The sequence below is a fragment of the Anomaloglossus baeobatrachus genome, unplaced genomic scaffold, assembly GCF_048569485.1.
Source record: "Anomaloglossus baeobatrachus isolate aAnoBae1 unplaced genomic scaffold, aAnoBae1.hap1 Scaffold_2622, whole genome shotgun sequence".
NCBI lineage: Eukaryota > Metazoa > Chordata > Amphibia > Anura > Aromobatidae > Anomaloglossus > Anomaloglossus baeobatrachus.
The window spans coordinates 64,954-81,297 of record NW_027442161.1 but is presented as its reverse complement, the minus strand read 5'-3'; the positions used below and the strand labels follow the sequence as shown (position 1 = coordinate 81,297).

Sequence of the window (16,344 nt, the reverse complement as noted above, 5' to 3'; positions counted from 1 at the left end):
GTTACTGCGCATTATAAGAAAAATGCCAGGGTGCTGTTTTTGTAACACCTTAGCACAGTTGATGAGCAAAAGCACACGTTTTCAGTGTGGGGGTAGGCATTGGTGGTATAGTGGCGAGAATAGTTGCTTCCCAAGCAATTGACCCGGGTTCGATTCCTGGCCAATGCAGGCGGTATGGAGTTTTTTTTTGCAACATGTTACTTTTTACTAAAAAGAATGAAAAAATATGATGCTGAGGCAGAAAACGTAAAAAAACGTGTGCATGTTCAAGCGTTGGTGGTATAGTGGTGAGCATAGCTGCCTTCCAAGCAGTTGACCCGGGTTCGATTCCCGGCCAACGCATTTGGTGATGCTTTTATTCTGTTTAAGGCTCATGGTTTTCGTTTGTTCTTCACACAATTTAGCAATACTGAAAATTAAAATAGCAATACTGAAAATTAAAATAACAATAATGAAGAGAAAGTTTCTCTGCTTCTTTTCAACTGTCTAACCTTAACTATTTGCCGCGTTACAGTTGTTGATAAAAGCTTAGTAGGGTTACTGCGCATTATAAGAAAAATGCCAGGGTGCTGTTTTTGTAACACCTTAGCATAGTTGATGAGCAAAAGCACACGTTTTCAGTGTGGGGGTAGGCATTGGTGGTATAGTGGCGAGAATAGTTGCTTCCCAAGCAATTGACCCGGGTTCGATTGCAGGCGGTATGGAGTTTTTTTTTGCAACATGTTACTTTTTACTAAAAAGAATGAAAAAATATGATGCTGAGGCAGAAAACGTAAAAAAACGTGTGTATGTTCAAGCGTTGGTGGTATAGTGGTGAGCATAGCTGCCTTCCAAGCAGTTGACCCGGGTTCGATTCCCGGCCAACGCATTTGGTGATGCTTTTATTCTGTTTAAGGCTCATGGTTTTCGTTTGTTCTTCACACAATTTAGCAATACTGAAAATTAAAATAACAATAATGAAGAGAAAGTTTCTCGGCTTCTTTTCAACTGTCTAACCTTAACTATTTGCCGCGTTACAGTTGTTGATAAAAGCTTAGTAGGGTTACTGCGCATTATAAGAAAAATGCCAGGGTGCTGTTTTTGTAACACCTTAGCACAGTTGATGAGCAAAAGCACACATTTTCAGTGTGGGGGTAGGCATTGGTGGTATAGTGGCGAGAATAGTTGCTTCCCAAACAATTGACCCGGGTTCGATTGCAGGCGGTATGGAGTTTTTTTTTGCAACATGTTACTTTTTACTGAAAAGAATGAAAAAATATGGTGCTGAGGCCGAAAATGTAAAAAAACGTGTGCATGTTCAAGCGTTGGTGGTATAGTGGTGAGCATAGCTGCCTTCCAAGCAGTTGACCCGGGTTCGATTCCCGGCCAACGCATTTGGTGATGCTTTTATTCTGTTTAAGGCTCATGGTTTTCGTTTGTTCTTCACACAATTTAGCAATACTGAAAATTAAAATAACAATAATGAAGAGAAAGTTTCTCTGCTTCTTTTCAACTGTCTAACCTTAACTATTTGCCGCGTTACAGTTGTTGATAAAAGCTTAGTAGGGTTACTGCGCATTATAAGAAAAATGCCAGGGTGCTGTTTTTGTAACACCTTAGCACAGTTGATGAGCAAAAGCACACGTTTTCAGTGTGGGGGTAGGCATTGGTGGTATAGTGGCGAGAATAGTTGCTTCCCAAGCAATTGACCCGGGTTCGATTGCAGGCGGTATGGAGTTTTTTTTTGCAACATGTTACTTTTTACTAAAAAGAATGAAAAAATATGATGCTGAGGCAGAAAACTTAAAAAAACGTGTGCATGTTCAAGCGTTGGTGGTATAGTGGTGAGCATAGCTGCCTTCCAAGCAGTTGACCCGGGTTCGATTCCCGGCCAACGCATTTGGTGATGCTTTTATTCTGTTTAAGGCTCATGGTTTTCGTTTGTTCTTCACACAATTTAGCAATACTGAAAATTAAAATAACAATAATGAAGAGAAAGTTTCTCTGCTTCTTTTCAACTGTCTAACCTTAACTATTTGCCGCGTTACAGTTGTTGATAAAAGCTTAGTAGGGTTACTGCGCATTATAAGAAAAATGCCAGGGTGCTGTTTTTGTAACACCTTAGCACAGTTGATGAGCAAAAGCACACGTTTTCAGTGTGGGGGTAGGCATTGGTGGTATAGTGGCGAGAATAGTTGCTTCCCAAGCAATTGACCCGGGTTCGATTCCCGGCCAATGCAGGCGGTATGGAGTTTTTTTTTGCAACATGTTACTTTTTACTAAAAAGAATGAAAAAATATGATGCTGAGGCAGAAAACGTAAAAAAACGTGTGCATGTTCAAGCGTTGGTGGTATAGTGGTGAGCATAGCTGCCTTCCAAGCAGTTGACCCAGGTTCGATTCCCGGCCAACGCATTTGGTGATGCTTTTATTCTGTTTAAGGCTCATGGTTTTCGTTTGTTCTTCACACAATTTAGCAATACTGAAAATTAAAATAACAATAATGAAGAGAAAGTTTCTCTGCTTCTTTTCAACTGTCTAACCTTAACTATTTGCCGCGTTACAGTTGTTGATAAAAGCTTAGTAGGGTTACTGCGCATTATAAGAAAAATGCCAGGGTGCTGTTTTTGTAACACCTTAGCACAGTTGATGAGCAAAAGCACACGTTTTCAGTGTGGGGGTAGGCATTGGTGGTATAGTGGCGAGAATAGTTGCTTCCCAAGCAATTGACCCGGGTTCGATTCCCAGCCAATGCAGGCGGTATGGAGTTTTTTTTTGCAACATGTTACTTTTTACTAAAAAGAATGAAAAAATATGATGCTGAGGCAGAAAACGTAAAAAAACGTGTGCATGTTCAAGCGTTGGTGGTATAGTGGTGAGCATAGCTGCCTTCCAAGCAGTTGACCCGGGTTCAATTCCCGGCCAACGCATTTGGTGATGCTTTTATTCTGTTTAAGGCTCATGGTTTTCGTTTGTTCTTCACACAATTTAGCAATACTGAATTAAAATAACAATAATGAAGAGAAAGTTTCTCTGCTTCTTTTCAACTGTCTAACCTTAACTATTTGCCGCGTTACAGTTGTTGATAAAAGCTTAGTAGGGTTACTGCGCATTATAAGAAAAATGCCAGGGTGCTGTTTTTGTAACACCTTAGCACAGTTGATGAGCAAAAGCACACGTTTTCAGTGTGGGGGTAGGCATTGGTGGTATAGTGGCGAGAATAGTTGCTTCCCAAGCAATTGACCCGGGTTTGATTGCAGGCGGTATGGAGGTTTTTTTGCAACATGTTACTTTTTACTAAAAAGAATGAAAAAATATGATGCTGAGGCAGAAAACGTAAAAAAACGTGTGTATGTTCAAGCGTTGGTGGTATAGTGGTGAGCATAGCTGCCTTCCAAGCAGTTGACCCGGGTTCGATTCCCGGCCAACGCATTTGGTGATGCTTTTATTCTGTTTAAGGCTCATGGTTTTCGTTTGTTCTTCACACAATTTAGCAATACTGAAAATTAAAATAACAATAATGAAGAGAAAGTTTCTCTGCTTCTTTTCAACTGTCTAACCTTAACTATTTGCCGCGTTACAGTTGTTGATAAAAGCTTAGTAGGGTTACTGCGCATTATAAGAAAAATGCCAGGGTGCTGTTTTTGTAACACCTTAGCACAGTTGATGAGCAAAAGCACACGTTTTCAGTGTGGGGGTAGGCATTGGTGGTATAGTGGCGAGAATAGTTGCTTCCCAAGCAATTGACCCGGGTTCGATTGCAGGCGGTATGGAGTTTTTTTTGCAACATGTTACTTTTTACTAAAAAGAATGAAAAAATATGGTGCTGAGGCAGAAAATGTAAAAAAACGTGTGCATGTTCAAGCGTTGGTGGTATAGTGGTGAGCATAGCTGCCTTCCAAGCAGTTGACCCGGGTTCGATTCCCGGCCAATGCATTTGGTGATGCTTTTATTCTGTTTAAGGCTCATGGTTTTCGTTTGTTCTTCACACAATTTAGCAATACTGAAAATTAAAATAACAATAATGAAGAGAAAGTTTCTCTGCTTCTTTTCAACTGTCTAACCTTAACTATTTGCCACGTTACAGTTGTTGATAAAAGCTTAGTAGGGTTACTGCGCATTATAAGAAAAATGCCAGGGTGCTGTTTTTGTAACACCTTAGCACAGTTGATGAACAAAAGCACACGTTTTCAGTGTGGGGGTAGGCATTGGTGGTATAGTGGCGAGAATAGTTGCTTCCCAAGCAATTGACCCGGGTTCGAATCCCGGCCAATGCAGGCGGTATGGGGGTTTTTTTTGCAACATGTTACTTTTTACTAAAAAGAATGAAAAAATATGGTGCTGAGGCAGAAAATGTAAAAAAACGTGTGCATGTTCAAGCGTTGGTGGTATAGTGGTGAGCATAGCTGCCTTCCAAGCAGTTGACCCGGGTTCGATTCCCGGCCAACGCATTTGGTGATGCTTTTATTCTGTTTAAGGCTCATGGTTTTCGTTTGTTCTTCACACAATTTAGCAATACTGAAAATTAAAATAACAATAATGAAGAGAAAGTTTCTCTGCTTCTTTTCAACTGTCTAACCTTAATTATTTGCCGCGTTACAGTTGTTGATAAAAGCTTAGTAGGGTTACTGCGCATTATAAGAAAAATGACAGGGTGCTGTTTTTGTAACACCTTAGCACAGTTGATGAGCAAAAGCACACGTTTTCAGTGTGGGGGTAGGCATTGGTGGTATAGTGGCGAGAATAGTTGCTTCCCAAGCAATTGACCCGGGTTCGATTGCAGGCGGTATGGAGGTTTTTTTTGCAACATGTTACTTTTTACTAAAAAGAATGAAAAAATATGATGCTGAGGCAGAAAACTTAAAAAAACGTGTGCATGTTCAAGCGTTGGTGGTATAGTGGTGAGCATAGCTGCCTTCCAAGCAGTTGACCCGGGTTCGATTCCCGGCCAACGCATTTGGTGATGCTTTTATTCTGTTTAAGGCTCATGGTTTTCGTTTGTTCTTCACACAATTTAGCAATACTGAAAATTAAAATAACAATAATGAAGAGAAAGTTTCTCTGCTTCTTTTCAACTGTCTAAACTTAACTATTTGCCGCGTTACAGTTGTTGATAAAAGCTTAGTAGGGTTACTGCGCATTATAAGAAAAATGCCAGGGTGCTGTTTTTGTAACACCTTAGCACAGTTGATGAACAAAAGCACACGTTTTCAGTGTGGGGGTAGGCATTGGTGGTATAGTGGCGAGAATAGTTGCTTCCCAAGCAATTGACCCGGGTTCGATTCCCGGCCAATGCAGGCGGTATGGAGTTTTTTTTTGCAACATGTTACTTTTTACTAAAAAGAATGAAAAAATATGATGCTGAGGCAGAAAACGTAAAAAAAGTGTGCATGTTCAAGCGTTGGTGGTATAGTGGTGAGCATAGCTGCCTTCCAAGCAGTTGACCCGGGTTCGATTCCCGGCCAACGCATTTGGTGATGCTTTTATTCTGTTTAAGGCTCATGGTTTTCGTTTGTTCTTCACACAATTTAGCAATACTGAAAATTAAAATAACAATAATGAAGAGAAAGTTTCTCTGCTTCTTTTCAACTGTCTAACCTTAACTATTTGCCGCGTTACAGTTGTTGATAAAAGCTTAGTAGGGTTACTGCGCATTATAAGAAAAATGCCAGGGTGCTGTTTTTGTAACACCTTAGCACAGTTGATGAGCAAAAGCACACGTTTTCAGTGTGGGGGTAGGCATTGGTGGTATAGTGGCGAGAATAGTTGCTTCCCAAGCATTTGACCCGTGTTCGATTGCAGGCGGTATGGAGTTTTTTTTTGCAACATGTTTCTTTTTACTAAAAAGAATGAAAAAATATGATGCTGAGGCAGAAAACGTAAAAAAACGTGTGCATGTTCAAGCGTTGGTGGTATAGTGGTGAGCATAGCTGCCTTCCAAGCAGTTGACCCAGGTTCGATTCCCGGCCAATGCATTTGGTGATGCTTTTATTCTGTTTAAGGCTCATGGTTTTCGTTTGTTCTTCACACAATTTAGCAATACTGAAAATTAAAATAACAATAATGAAGAGAAAGTTTCTCTGCTTCTTTTCAACTGTCTAACCTTAACTATTTGCCGCGTTACAGTTGTTGATAAAAGCTTAGTAGGGTTACTGCGCATTATAAGAAAAATGCCAGGGTGCTGTTTTTGTAACACCTTAGCACAGTTGATGAGCAAAAGCACACGTTTTCAGTGTGGGGGTAGGCATTGGTGGTATAGTGGCGAGAATAGTTGCTTCCCAAGCAATTGACCCGGGTTCGATTGCAGGCGGTATGGAGGTTTTTTTGCAACATGTTACTTTTTACTAAAAAGAATGAAAAAATATGATGCTGAGGCAGAAAACGTAAAAAAACGTGTGTATGTTCAAGCGTTGGTGGTATAGTGGTGAGCATAGCTGCCTTCCAAGCAGTTGACCCGGGTTCGATTCCCGGCCAATGCATTTGGTGATGCTTTTATTCTGTTTAAGGCTCATGGTTTTCGTTTGTTCTTCACACAATTTAGCAATACTGAAAATTAAAATAACAATAATGAAGAGAAAGTTTCTCTGCTTCTTTTCAACTGTCTAACCTTAACTATTTGCCGCGTTACAGTTGTTGATAAAAGCTTAGTAGGGTTACTGCGCATTATAAGAAAAATGCCAGGGTGCTGTTTTTGTAACACCTTAGCACAGTTGATGAGCAAAAGCACACGTTTTCAGTGTGGGGGTAGGCATTGGTGGTATAGTGGCGAGAATAGTTGCTTCCCAAGCAATTGACCCGGGTTCGATTGCAGGCGGTATGGAGTTTTTTTTTGCAACATGTTACTTTTTACTAAAAAGAATGAAAAAATATGATGCTGAGGCAGAAAACGTAAAAAAAGTGTGCATGTTCAAGCGTTGGTGGTATAGTGGTGAGCATAGCTGCCTTCCAAGCAGTTGACCCAGGTTCGATTCCCGGCCAACGCATTTGGTGATGCTTTTATTCTGTTTAAGGCTCATGGTTTTCGTTTGTTCTTCACACAATTTAGCAATACTGAAAATTAAAATAACAATAATGAAGAGAAAGTTTCTCTGCTTCTTTTCAACTGTCTAACCTTAACTATTTGCCGCGTTACAGTTGTTGATAAAAGCTTAGTAGGGTTACTGCGCATTATAAGAAAAATGCCAGGGTGCTGTTTTTGTAACACCTTAGCACAGTTGATGAGCAAAAGCACACGTTTTCAGTGTGGGGGTAGGCATTGGTGGTATAGTGGCGAGAATAGTTGCTTCCCAAGCAATTGACCCGGGTTTGATTCCCGGCCAATGCAGGCGGTATGGAGTTTTTTTTTGCAACATGTTACTTTTTACTAAAAAGAATGAAAAAATATGATGCTGAGGCAGAAAACGTAAAAAAAGTGTGCATGTTCAAGCGTTGGTGGTATAGTGGTGAGCATAGCTGCCTTCCAAGCAGTTGACCCGGGTTCGATTCCCGGCCAACGCATTTGGTGATGCTTTTATTCTGTTTAAGGCTCATGGTTTTCGTTTGTTCTTCACACAATTTAGCAATACTGAAAATTAAAATAACAATAATGAAGAGAAAGTTTCTCTGCTTCTTTTCAACTGTCTAACCTTAACTATTTGCCGCGTTACAGTTGTTGATAAAAGCTTAGTAGGGTTACTGCGCATTATAAGAAAAATGCCAGGGTGCTGTTTTTGTAACACCTTAGCACAGTTGATGAGCAAAAGCACACGTTTTCAGTGTGGGGGTAGGCATTGGTGGTATAGTGGCGAGAATAGTTGCTTCCCAAGCAATTGACCCGGGTTCGATTCCCGGCCAATGCAGGCGGTATGGAGTTTTTTTTTGCAACATGTTACTTTTTACTAAAAAGAATGAAAAAATATGATGCTGAGGCAGAAAACGTAAAAAAAGTGTGCATGTTCAAGCGTTGGTGGTATAGTGGTGAGCATAGCTGCCTTCCAAGCAGTTGACCCGGGTTCGATTCCCGGCCAACGCATTTGGTGATGCTTTTATTCTGTTTAAGGCTCATGGTTTTCGTTTGTTCTTCACACAATTTAGCAATACTGAAAATTAAAATAACAATAATGAAGAGAAAGTTTCTCTGCTTCTTTTCAACTGTCTAACCTTAACTATTTGCCGCGTTACAGTTGTTGATAAAAGCTTAGTAGGGTTACTGCGCATTATAAGAAAAATGCCAGGGTGCTGTTTTTGTAACACCTTAGCACAGTTGATGAGCAAAAGCACACGTTTTCAGTGTGGGGGTAGGCATTGGTGGTATAGTGGCGAGAATAGTTGCTTCCCAAGCAATTGACCCGGGTTCGATTGCAGGCGGTATGGAGTTTTTTTTTGCAACATGTTACTTTTTACTAAAAAGAATGAAAAAATATGATGCTGAGGCAGAAAACGTAAAAAAAGTGTGCATGTTCAAGCGTTGGTGGTATAGTGGTGAGCATAGCTGCCTTCCAAGCAGTTGACCCGGGTCCAATTCCCGGCCAACGCATTTGGTGATGCTTTTATTCTGTTTAAGGCTCATGGTTTTCGTTTGTTCTTCACACAATTTAGCAATACTGAATTAAAATAACAATAATGAAGAGAAAGTTTCTCTGCTTCTTTTCAACTGTCTAACCTTAACTATTTGCCGCGTTACAGTTGTTGATAAAAGCTTAGTAGGGTTACTGCGCATTATAAGAAAAATGCCAGGGTGCTGTTTTTGTAACACCTTAGCACAGTTGATGAGCAAAAGCACACGTTTTCAGTGTGGGGGTAGGCATTGGTGGTATAGTGGCGAGAATAGTTGCTTCCCAAGCAATTGACCCGGGTTCGATTCCCGGCCAATGCAGGCGGTATGGAGTTTTTTTTTGCAACATGTTACTTTTTACTAAAAAGAATGAAAAAATATGATGCTGAGGCAGAAAACGTAAAAAAACGTGTGCATGTTCAAGCGTTGGTGGTATAGTGGTGAGCATAGCTGCCTTCCAAGCAGTTGACCCAGGTTCGATTCCCGGCCAACGCATTTGGTGATGCTTTTATTCTGTTTAAGGCTCATGGTTTTCGTTTGTTCTTCACACAATTTAGCAATACTGAAAATTAAAATAACAATAATGAAGAGAAAGTTTCTCTGCTTCTTTTCAACTGTCTAACCTTAACTATTTGCCGCGTTACAGTTGTTGATAAAAGCTTAGTAGGGTTACTGCGCATTATAAGAAAAATGCCAGGGTGCTGTTTTTGTAACACCTTAGCACAGTTGATGAGCAAAAGCACACGTTTTCAGTGTGGGGGTAGGCATTGGTGGTATAGTGGCGAGAATAGTTGCTTCCCAAGCAATTGACCCGGGTTCGATTGCAGGCGGTATGGAGTTTTTTTTTGCAACATGTTACTTTTTACTAAAAAGAATGAAAAAATATGATGCTGAGGCAGAAAACGTAAAAAAACGTGTGCATGTTCAAGCGTTGGTGGTATAGTGGTGAGCATAGCTGCCTTCCAAGCAGTTGACCCGGGTTCAATTCCCGGCCAACGCATTTGGTGATGCTTTTATTCTGTTTAAGGCTCATGGTTTTCGTTTGTTCTTCACACAATTTAGCAATACTGAATTAAAATAACAATAATGAAGAGAAAGTTTCTCTGCTTCTTTTCAACTGTCTAACCTTAACTATTTGCCGCGTTACAGTTGTTGATAAAAGCTTAGTAGGGTTACTGCGCATTATAAGAAAAATGCCAGGGTGCTGTTTTTGTAACACCTTAGCACAGTTGATGAGCAAAAGCACACGTGTTCAGTGTGGGGGTAGGCATTGGTGGTATAGTGGCGAGAATAGTTGCTTCCCAAGCAATTGACCCGGGTTCGATTGCAGGCGGTATGGAGTTTTTTTTTGCAACATGTTACTTTTTACTAAAAAGAATGAAAAAATATGATGCTGAGGCAGAAAACGTAAAAAAAGTGTGCATGTTCAAGCGTTGGTGGTATAGTGGTGAGCATAGCTGCCTTCCAAGCAGTTGACCCGGGTTCGATTCCCGGCCAACGCATTTGGTGATGCTTTTATTCTGTTTAAGGCTCATGGTTTTCGTTTGTTCTTCACACAATTTAGCAATACTGAAAATTAAAATAACAATAATGAAGAGAAAGTTTCTATGCTTCTTTTCAACTGTTTAAACTTAACTATTTGCCGCGTTACAGTTGTTGATAAAAGCTTAGTAGGGTTACTGCGCATTATAAGAAAAATGCCAGGGTGCTGTTTTTGTAACACCTTAGCACAGTTGATGAGCAAAAGCACACGTTTTCAGTGTGGGGGTAGGCATTGGTGGTATAGTGGCGAGAATAGTTGCTTCCCAAGCAAATGACCCGGGTTCGATTGCAGGCGGTATGGAGGTTTTTTTTGCAACATGTTACTTTTTACTAAAAAGAATGAAAAAATATGATGCTGAGGCAGAAAACTTAAAAAAACGTGTGCATGTTCAAGCGTTGGTGGTATAGTGGTGAGCATAGCTGCCTTCCAAGCAGTTGACCCGGGTTCGATTCCCGGCCAACGCATTTGGTGATGCTTTTATTCTGTTTAAGGCTCATGGTTTTCGTTTGTTCTTCACACAATTTAGCAATACTGAAAATTAAAATAACAATAATGAAGAGAAAGTTTCTCTGCTTCTTTTCAACTGTCTAACCTTAACTATTTGCCGCGTTACAGTTGTTGATAAAAGCTTAGTAGGGTTACTGCGCATTATAAGAAAAATGCCAGGGTGCTGTTTTTGTAACACCTTAGCACAGTTGATGAGCAAAAGCACACGTTTTCAGTGTGGGGGTAGGCATTGGTGGTATAGTGGCGAGAATAGTTGCTTCCCAAGCAATTGACCCGGGTTCGATTGCAGGCGGTATGGAGTTTTTTTTTGCAACATGTTACTTTTTACTAAAAAGAATGAAAAAATATGATGCTGAGGCAGAAAACGTAAAAAAACGTGTGCATGTTCAATCGTTGGTGGTATAGTGGTGAGCATAGCTGCCTTCCAAGCAGTTGACCCGGGTTCGATTCCCGGCCAACGCATTTGGTGATGCTTTTATTCTGTTTAAGGCTCATGGTTTTCGTTTGTTCTTCACACAATTTAGCAATACTGAAAATTAAAATAACAATAATGAAGAGAAAGTTTCTCTGCTTCTTTTCAACTGTCTAACCTTAACTATTTGCCGCGTTACAGTTGTTGATAAAAGCTTAGTAGGGTTACTGCGCATTATAAGAAAAATGCCAGGGTGCTGTTTTTGTAACACCTTAGCACAGTTGATGAGCAAAAGCACACGTTTTCAGTGTGGGGGTAGGCATTGGTGGTATAGTGGCGAGAATAGTTGCTTCCCAAGCAATTGACCCGGGTTCGATTGCAGGCGGTATGGAGGTTTTTTTTGCAACATGTTACTTTTTACTAAAAAGAATGAAAAAATATGATGCTGAGGCAGAAAACGTAAAAAAAGTGTGCATGTTCAAGCGTTGGTGGTATAGTGGTGAGCATAGCTGCCTTCCAAGCAGTTGACCCGGGTTCGATTCCCGGCCAACGCATTTGGTGATGCTTTTATTCTGTTTAAGGCTCATGGTTTTCGTTTGTTCTTCACACAATTTAGCAATACTGAAAATTAAAATAACAATAATGAAGAGAAAGTTTCTCTGCTTCTTTTCAACTGTCTAACCTTAACTATTTGCCGCGTTACAGTTGTTGATAAAAGCTTAGTAGGGTTACTGCGCATTATAAGAAAAATGCCAGGGTGCTGTTTTTGTAACACCTTAGCACAGTTGATGAGCAAAAGCACACGTTTTCAGTGTGGGGGTAGGCATTGGTGGTATAGTGGCGAGAATAGTTGCTTCCCAAGCAATTGACCCGGGTTCGATTGCAGGCGGTATGGAGGTTTTTTTTGCAACATGTTACTTTTTACTAAAAAGAATGAAAAAATATGATGCTGAGGCAGAAAACGTAAAAAAAGTGTGCATGTTCAAGCGTTGGTGGTATAGTGGTGAGCATAGCTGCCTTCCAAGCAGTTGACCCGGGTTCGATTCCCGGCCAACGCATTTGGTGATGCTTTTATTCTGTTTAAGGCTCATGGTTTTCGTTTGTTCTTCACACAATTTAGCAATACTGAAAATTAAAATAACAATAATGAAGAGAAAGTTTCTCTGCTTCTTTTCAACTGTCTAACCTTAACTATTTGCCGCGTTACAGTTGTTGATAAAAGCTTAGTAGGGTTACTGCGCATTATAAGAAAAATGCCAGGGTGCTGTTTTTGTAACACCTTAGCACAGTTGATGAGCAAAAGCACACGTTTTCAGTGTGGGGGTAGGCATTGGTGGTATAGTGGCGAGAATAGTTGCTTCCCAAGCAATTGACCCGGATTCGATTCCCGGCCAATGCAGGCGGTATGGGGTTTTTTTTTGCAACATGTTACTTTTTACTAAAAAGAATGAAAAAATATGATGCTGAGGCAGAAAACGTAAAAAAACGTGTGCATGTTCAAGCGTTGGTGGTATAGTGGTGAGCATAGCTGCCTTCCAAGCAGTTGACCCAGGTTCGATTCCCGGCCAACGCATTTGGTGATGCTTTTATTCTGTTTAAGGCTCATGGTTTTCGTTTGTTCTTCACACAATTTAGCAATACTGAAAATTAAAATAACAATAATGAAGAGAAAGTTTCTCTGCTTCTTTTCAACTGTCTAACCTTAACTATTTGCCGCGTTACAGTTGTTGATAAAAGCTTAGTAGGGTTACTGCGCATTATAAGAAAAATGCCAGGGTGCTGTTTTTGTAACACCTTAGCACAGTTGATGAGCAAAAGCACACGTTTTCAGTGTGGGGGTAGGCATTGGTGGTATAGTGGCGAGAATAGTTGCTTCCCAAGCAATTGACCCGGGTTCGATTGCAGGCGGTATGGAGTTTTTTTTTGCAACATGTTACTTTTTACTAAAAAGAATGAAAAAATATGATGCTGAGGCAGAAAACGTAAAAAAACGTGTGCATGTTCAAGCGTTGGTGGTATAGTGGTGAGCATAGCTGCCTTCCAAGCAGTTGACCCGGGTTCAATTCCCGGCCAACGCATTTGGTGATGCTTTTATTCTGTTTAAGGCTCATGGTTTTCGTTTGTTCTTCACACAATTTAGCAATACTGAAAATTAAAATAACAATAATGAAGAGAAAGTTTCTCTGCTTCTTTTCAACTGTCTAACCTTAACTATTTGCCGCGTTACAGTTGTTGATAAAAGCTTAGTAGGGTTACTGCGCATTATAAGAAAAATGCCAGGGTGCTGTTTTTGTAACACCTTAGCACAGTTGATGAGCAAAAGCACACGTTTTCAGTGTGGGGGTAGGCATTGGTGGTATAGTGGCGAGAATAGTTGCTTTCCAAGCAATTGACCCGGGTTCGATTGCAGGCGGTATGGAGTTTTTTTTTGCAACATGTTACTTTTTACTAAAAAGAATGAAAAAATATGATGCTGAGGCAGAAAACGTAAAAAAACGTGTGCATGTTCAAGCGTTGGTGGTATAGTGGTGAGCATAGCTGCCTTCCAAGCAGTTGACCCGGGTTCGATTCCCGGCCAACGCATTTGGTGATGCTTTTATTCTGTTTAAGGCTCATGGTTTTCGTTTGTTCTTCACACAATTTAGCAATACTGAAAATTAAAATAACAATAATGAAGAGAAAGTTTCTCTGCTTCTTTTCAACTGTCTAACCTTAACTATTTGCCGCGTTACAGTTGTTGATAAAAGCTTAGTAGGGTTACTGCGCATTATAAGAAAAATGCCAGGGTGCTGTTTTTGTAACACCTTAGCACAGTTGATGAGCAAAAGCACACGTTTTCAGTGTGGGGGTAGGCATTGGTGGTATAGTGGCGAGAATAGTTGCTTCCCAAGCAATTGACCCGGGTTCGATTGCAGGCGGTATGGAGGTTTTTTTTGCAACATGTTACTTTTTACTAAAAAGAATGAAAAAATATGATGCTGAGGCAGAAAACTTAAAAAAACGTGTGCATGTTCAAGCGTTGGTGGTATAGTGGTGAGCATAGCTGCCTTCCAAGCAGTTGACCCGGGTTCGATTCCCGGCCAACGCATTTGGTGATGCTTTTATTCTGTTTAAGGCTCATGGTTTTCGTTTGTTCTTCACACAATTTAGCAATACTGAAAATTAAAATAACAATAATGAAGAGAAAGTTTCTCTGCTTCTTTTCAACTGTCTAACCTTAACTATTTGCCGCGTTACAGTTGTTGATAAAAGCTTAGTAGGGTTACTGCGCATTATAAGAAAAATGCCAGGGTGCTGTTTTTGTAACACCTTAGCACAGTTGATGAGCAAAAGCACACGTTTTCAGTGTGGGGGTAGGCATTGGTGGTATAGTGGCGAGAATAGTTGCTTCCCAAGCAATTGACCCGGGTTCGATTGCAGGCGGTATGGAGTTTTTTTTTGCAACATGTTACTTTTTACTAAAAAGAATGAAAAAATATGATGCTGAGGCAGAAAACGTAAAAAAACGTGTGCATGTTCAATCGTTGGTGGTATAGTGGTGAGCATAGCTGCCTTCCAAGCAGTTGACCCGGGTTCGATTCCCGGCCAACGCATTTGGTGATGCTTTTATTCTGTTTAAGGCTCATGGTTTTCGTTTGTTCTTCACACAATTTAGCAATACTGAAAATTAAAATAACAATAATGAAGAGAAAGTTTCTCTGCTTCTTTTCAACTGTCTAACCTTAACTATTTGCCGCGTTACAGTTGTTGATAAAAGCTTAGTAGGGTTACTGCGCATTATAAGAAAAATGCCAGGGTGCTGTTTTTGTAACACCTTAGCACAGTTGATGAGCAAAAGCACACGTTTTCAGTGTGGGGGTAGGCATTGGTGGTATAGTGGCGAGAATAGTTGCTTCCCAAGCAATTGACCCGGGTTCGATTGCAGGCGGTATGGAGGTTTTTTTTGCAACATGTTACTTTTTACTAAAAAGAATGAAAAAATATGATGCTGAGGCAGAAAACGTAAAAAAAGTGTGCATGTTCAAGCGTTGGTGGTATAGTGGTGAGCATAGCTGCCTTCCAAGCAGTTGACCCGGGTTCGATTCCCGGCCAACGCATTTGGTGATGCTTTTATTCTGTTTAAGGCTCATGGTTTTCGTTTGTTCTTCACACAATTTAGCAATACTGAAAATTAAAATAACAATAATGAAGAGAAAGTTTCTCTGCTTCTTTTCAACTGTTTAAACTTAACTATTTGCCGCGTTACAGTTGTTGATAAAAGCTTAGTAGGGTTACTGCGCATTATAAGAAAAATGCCAGGGTGCTGTTTTTGTAACACCTTAGCACAGTTGATGAGCAAAAGCACACGTTTTCAGTGTGGGGGTAGGCATTGGTGGTATAGTGGCGAGAATAGTTGCTTCCCAAGCAATTGACCCGGGTTCGATTGCAGGCGGTATGGAGTTTTTTTTTGCAACATGTTACTTTTTACTAAAAAGAATGAAAAAATATGATGCTGAGGCAGAAAACGTAAAAAAACGTGTGCATGTTCAAGCGTTGGTGGTATAGTGGTGAGCATAGCTGCCTTCCAAGCAGTTGACCCGGGTTCAATTCCCGGCCAACGCATTTGGTGATGCTTTTATTCTGTTTAAGGCTCATGGTTTTCGTTTGTTCTTCACACAATTTAGCAATACTGAATTAAAATAACAATAATGAAGAGAAAGTTTCTCTGCTTCTTTTCAACTGTCTAACCTTAACTATTTGCCGCGTTACAGTTGTTGATAAAAGCTTAGTAGGGTTACTGCGCATTATAAGAAAAATGCCAGGGTGCTGTTTTTGTAACACCTTAGCACAGTTGATGAGCAAAAGCACACGTTTTCAGTGTGGGGGTAGGCATTGGTGGTATAGTGGCGAGAATAGTTGCTTCCCAAGCAATTGACCCGGGTTCGATTCCCGGCCAATGCAGGCGGTATGGAGTTTTTTTTTGCAACATGTTACTTTTTACTAAAAAGAATGAAAAAATATGATGCTGAGGCAGAAAACGTAAAAAAACGTGTGCATGTTCAAGCGTTGGTGGTATAGTGGTGAGCATAGCTGCCTTCCAAGCAGTTGACCCGGGTTCAATTCCCGGCCAACGCATTTGGTGATGCTTTTATTCTGTTTAAGGCTCATGGTTTTCGTTTGTTCTTCACACAATTTAGCAATACTGAAAATTAAAATAACAATAATGAAGAGAAAGTTTCTCTGCTTCTTTTCAACTGTCTAACCTTAACTATTTGCCGCGTTACAGTTGTTGATAAAAGCTTAGTAGGGTTACTGCGCATTATAAGAAAAATGCCAGGGTGCTGTTTTTGTAACACCTTAGCACAGTTGATGAGCAAAAGCACATGTTTTC

The 16,344-nt window shown here is 40.4% G+C and overlaps 34 non-coding genes across 34 annotated transcripts; all 34 read left to right on the top strand.

Moving 5' to 3' along the window:
* The first annotated feature begins 96 nt into the window (after window positions 1-96).
* Window positions 97-168, top strand: TRNAG-CCC (transfer RNA glycine (anticodon CCC)). Its single transcript has one exon. It is a non-coding gene; the product is annotated as a tRNA-Gly (tRNA).
* Window positions 169-270: 102 nt separating this feature from the next.
* On the top strand, window positions 271-342 carry TRNAG-UCC (transfer RNA glycine (anticodon UCC)). Its single transcript has one exon. It is a non-coding gene; the product is annotated as a tRNA-Gly (tRNA).
* A 454-nt stretch (window positions 343-796) lies between these two features.
* TRNAG-UCC (transfer RNA glycine (anticodon UCC)) lies at window positions 797-868 on the top strand. Its single transcript has one exon. It is a non-coding gene; the product is annotated as a tRNA-Gly (tRNA).
* Window positions 869-1,301: 433 nt separating this feature from the next.
* TRNAG-UCC (transfer RNA glycine (anticodon UCC)) lies at window positions 1,302-1,373 on the top strand. The gene has a single exon. It is a non-coding gene; the product is annotated as a tRNA-Gly (tRNA).
* Window positions 1,374-1,806: 433 nt separating this feature from the next.
* Window positions 1,807-1,878, top strand: TRNAG-UCC (transfer RNA glycine (anticodon UCC)). Its single transcript has one exon. It is a non-coding gene; the product is annotated as a tRNA-Gly (tRNA).
* A 269-nt stretch (window positions 1,879-2,147) lies between these two features.
* TRNAG-CCC (transfer RNA glycine (anticodon CCC)) lies at window positions 2,148-2,219 on the top strand. Its single transcript has one exon. It is a non-coding gene; the product is annotated as a tRNA-Gly (tRNA).
* A 443-nt stretch (window positions 2,220-2,662) lies between these two features.
* On the top strand, window positions 2,663-2,734 carry TRNAG-CCC (transfer RNA glycine (anticodon CCC)). Its single transcript has one exon. It is a non-coding gene; the product is annotated as a tRNA-Gly (tRNA).
* A 102-nt stretch (window positions 2,735-2,836) lies between these two features.
* Window positions 2,837-2,908, top strand: TRNAG-UCC (transfer RNA glycine (anticodon UCC)). The gene has a single exon. It is a non-coding gene; the product is annotated as a tRNA-Gly (tRNA).
* Window positions 2,909-3,338: 430 nt separating this feature from the next.
* TRNAG-UCC (transfer RNA glycine (anticodon UCC)) lies at window positions 3,339-3,410 on the top strand. The gene has a single exon. It is a non-coding gene; the product is annotated as a tRNA-Gly (tRNA).
* A 432-nt stretch (window positions 3,411-3,842) lies between these two features.
* Window positions 3,843-3,914, top strand: TRNAG-UCC (transfer RNA glycine (anticodon UCC)). The gene has a single exon. It is a non-coding gene; the product is annotated as a tRNA-Gly (tRNA).
* A 269-nt stretch (window positions 3,915-4,183) lies between these two features.
* On the top strand, window positions 4,184-4,255 carry TRNAG-CCC (transfer RNA glycine (anticodon CCC)). Its single transcript has one exon. It is a non-coding gene; the product is annotated as a tRNA-Gly (tRNA).
* Window positions 4,256-4,357: 102 nt separating this feature from the next.
* Window positions 4,358-4,429, top strand: TRNAG-UCC (transfer RNA glycine (anticodon UCC)). The gene has a single exon. It is a non-coding gene; the product is annotated as a tRNA-Gly (tRNA).
* Window positions 4,430-4,862: 433 nt separating this feature from the next.
* TRNAG-UCC (transfer RNA glycine (anticodon UCC)) lies at window positions 4,863-4,934 on the top strand. The gene has a single exon. It is a non-coding gene; the product is annotated as a tRNA-Gly (tRNA).
* Window positions 4,935-5,203: 269 nt separating this feature from the next.
* TRNAG-CCC (transfer RNA glycine (anticodon CCC)) lies at window positions 5,204-5,275 on the top strand. The gene has a single exon. It is a non-coding gene; the product is annotated as a tRNA-Gly (tRNA).
* Window positions 5,276-5,376: 101 nt separating this feature from the next.
* TRNAG-UCC (transfer RNA glycine (anticodon UCC)) lies at window positions 5,377-5,448 on the top strand. Its single transcript has one exon. It is a non-coding gene; the product is annotated as a tRNA-Gly (tRNA).
* A 937-nt stretch (window positions 5,449-6,385) lies between these two features.
* TRNAG-UCC (transfer RNA glycine (anticodon UCC)) lies at window positions 6,386-6,457 on the top strand. Its single transcript has one exon. It is a non-coding gene; the product is annotated as a tRNA-Gly (tRNA).
* Window positions 6,458-7,230: 773 nt separating this feature from the next.
* TRNAG-CCC (transfer RNA glycine (anticodon CCC)) lies at window positions 7,231-7,302 on the top strand. The gene has a single exon. It is a non-coding gene; the product is annotated as a tRNA-Gly (tRNA).
* A 101-nt stretch (window positions 7,303-7,403) lies between these two features.
* TRNAG-UCC (transfer RNA glycine (anticodon UCC)) lies at window positions 7,404-7,475 on the top strand. The gene has a single exon. It is a non-coding gene; the product is annotated as a tRNA-Gly (tRNA).
* Window positions 7,476-7,744: 269 nt separating this feature from the next.
* TRNAG-CCC (transfer RNA glycine (anticodon CCC)) lies at window positions 7,745-7,816 on the top strand. The gene has a single exon. It is a non-coding gene; the product is annotated as a tRNA-Gly (tRNA).
* Window positions 7,817-7,917: 101 nt separating this feature from the next.
* Window positions 7,918-7,989, top strand: TRNAG-UCC (transfer RNA glycine (anticodon UCC)). Its single transcript has one exon. It is a non-coding gene; the product is annotated as a tRNA-Gly (tRNA).
* Window positions 7,990-8,760: 771 nt separating this feature from the next.
* On the top strand, window positions 8,761-8,832 carry TRNAG-CCC (transfer RNA glycine (anticodon CCC)). Its single transcript has one exon. It is a non-coding gene; the product is annotated as a tRNA-Gly (tRNA).
* A 607-nt stretch (window positions 8,833-9,439) lies between these two features.
* Window positions 9,440-9,511, top strand: TRNAG-UCC (transfer RNA glycine (anticodon UCC)). The gene has a single exon. It is a non-coding gene; the product is annotated as a tRNA-Gly (tRNA).
* A 430-nt stretch (window positions 9,512-9,941) lies between these two features.
* On the top strand, window positions 9,942-10,013 carry TRNAG-UCC (transfer RNA glycine (anticodon UCC)). The gene has a single exon. It is a non-coding gene; the product is annotated as a tRNA-Gly (tRNA).
* A 433-nt stretch (window positions 10,014-10,446) lies between these two features.
* Window positions 10,447-10,518, top strand: TRNAG-UCC (transfer RNA glycine (anticodon UCC)). The gene has a single exon. It is a non-coding gene; the product is annotated as a tRNA-Gly (tRNA).
* Window positions 10,519-11,455: 937 nt separating this feature from the next.
* TRNAG-UCC (transfer RNA glycine (anticodon UCC)) lies at window positions 11,456-11,527 on the top strand. Its single transcript has one exon. It is a non-coding gene; the product is annotated as a tRNA-Gly (tRNA).
* A 432-nt stretch (window positions 11,528-11,959) lies between these two features.
* Window positions 11,960-12,031, top strand: TRNAG-UCC (transfer RNA glycine (anticodon UCC)). The gene has a single exon. It is a non-coding gene; the product is annotated as a tRNA-Gly (tRNA).
* Window positions 12,032-12,300: 269 nt separating this feature from the next.
* Window positions 12,301-12,372, top strand: TRNAG-CCC (transfer RNA glycine (anticodon CCC)). Its single transcript has one exon. It is a non-coding gene; the product is annotated as a tRNA-Gly (tRNA).
* Window positions 12,373-12,979: 607 nt separating this feature from the next.
* TRNAG-UCC (transfer RNA glycine (anticodon UCC)) lies at window positions 12,980-13,051 on the top strand. Its single transcript has one exon. It is a non-coding gene; the product is annotated as a tRNA-Gly (tRNA).
* Window positions 13,052-13,484: 433 nt separating this feature from the next.
* TRNAG-UCC (transfer RNA glycine (anticodon UCC)) lies at window positions 13,485-13,556 on the top strand. Its single transcript has one exon. It is a non-coding gene; the product is annotated as a tRNA-Gly (tRNA).
* Window positions 13,557-13,989: 433 nt separating this feature from the next.
* Window positions 13,990-14,061, top strand: TRNAG-UCC (transfer RNA glycine (anticodon UCC)). Its single transcript has one exon. It is a non-coding gene; the product is annotated as a tRNA-Gly (tRNA).
* Window positions 14,062-14,998: 937 nt separating this feature from the next.
* TRNAG-UCC (transfer RNA glycine (anticodon UCC)) lies at window positions 14,999-15,070 on the top strand. The gene has a single exon. It is a non-coding gene; the product is annotated as a tRNA-Gly (tRNA).
* A 433-nt stretch (window positions 15,071-15,503) lies between these two features.
* Window positions 15,504-15,575, top strand: TRNAG-UCC (transfer RNA glycine (anticodon UCC)). Its single transcript has one exon. It is a non-coding gene; the product is annotated as a tRNA-Gly (tRNA).
* A 267-nt stretch (window positions 15,576-15,842) lies between these two features.
* On the top strand, window positions 15,843-15,914 carry TRNAG-CCC (transfer RNA glycine (anticodon CCC)). Its single transcript has one exon. It is a non-coding gene; the product is annotated as a tRNA-Gly (tRNA).
* A 102-nt stretch (window positions 15,915-16,016) lies between these two features.
* TRNAG-UCC (transfer RNA glycine (anticodon UCC)) lies at window positions 16,017-16,088 on the top strand. The gene has a single exon. It is a non-coding gene; the product is annotated as a tRNA-Gly (tRNA).
* Window positions 16,089-16,344: the final 256 nt, after the last annotated feature.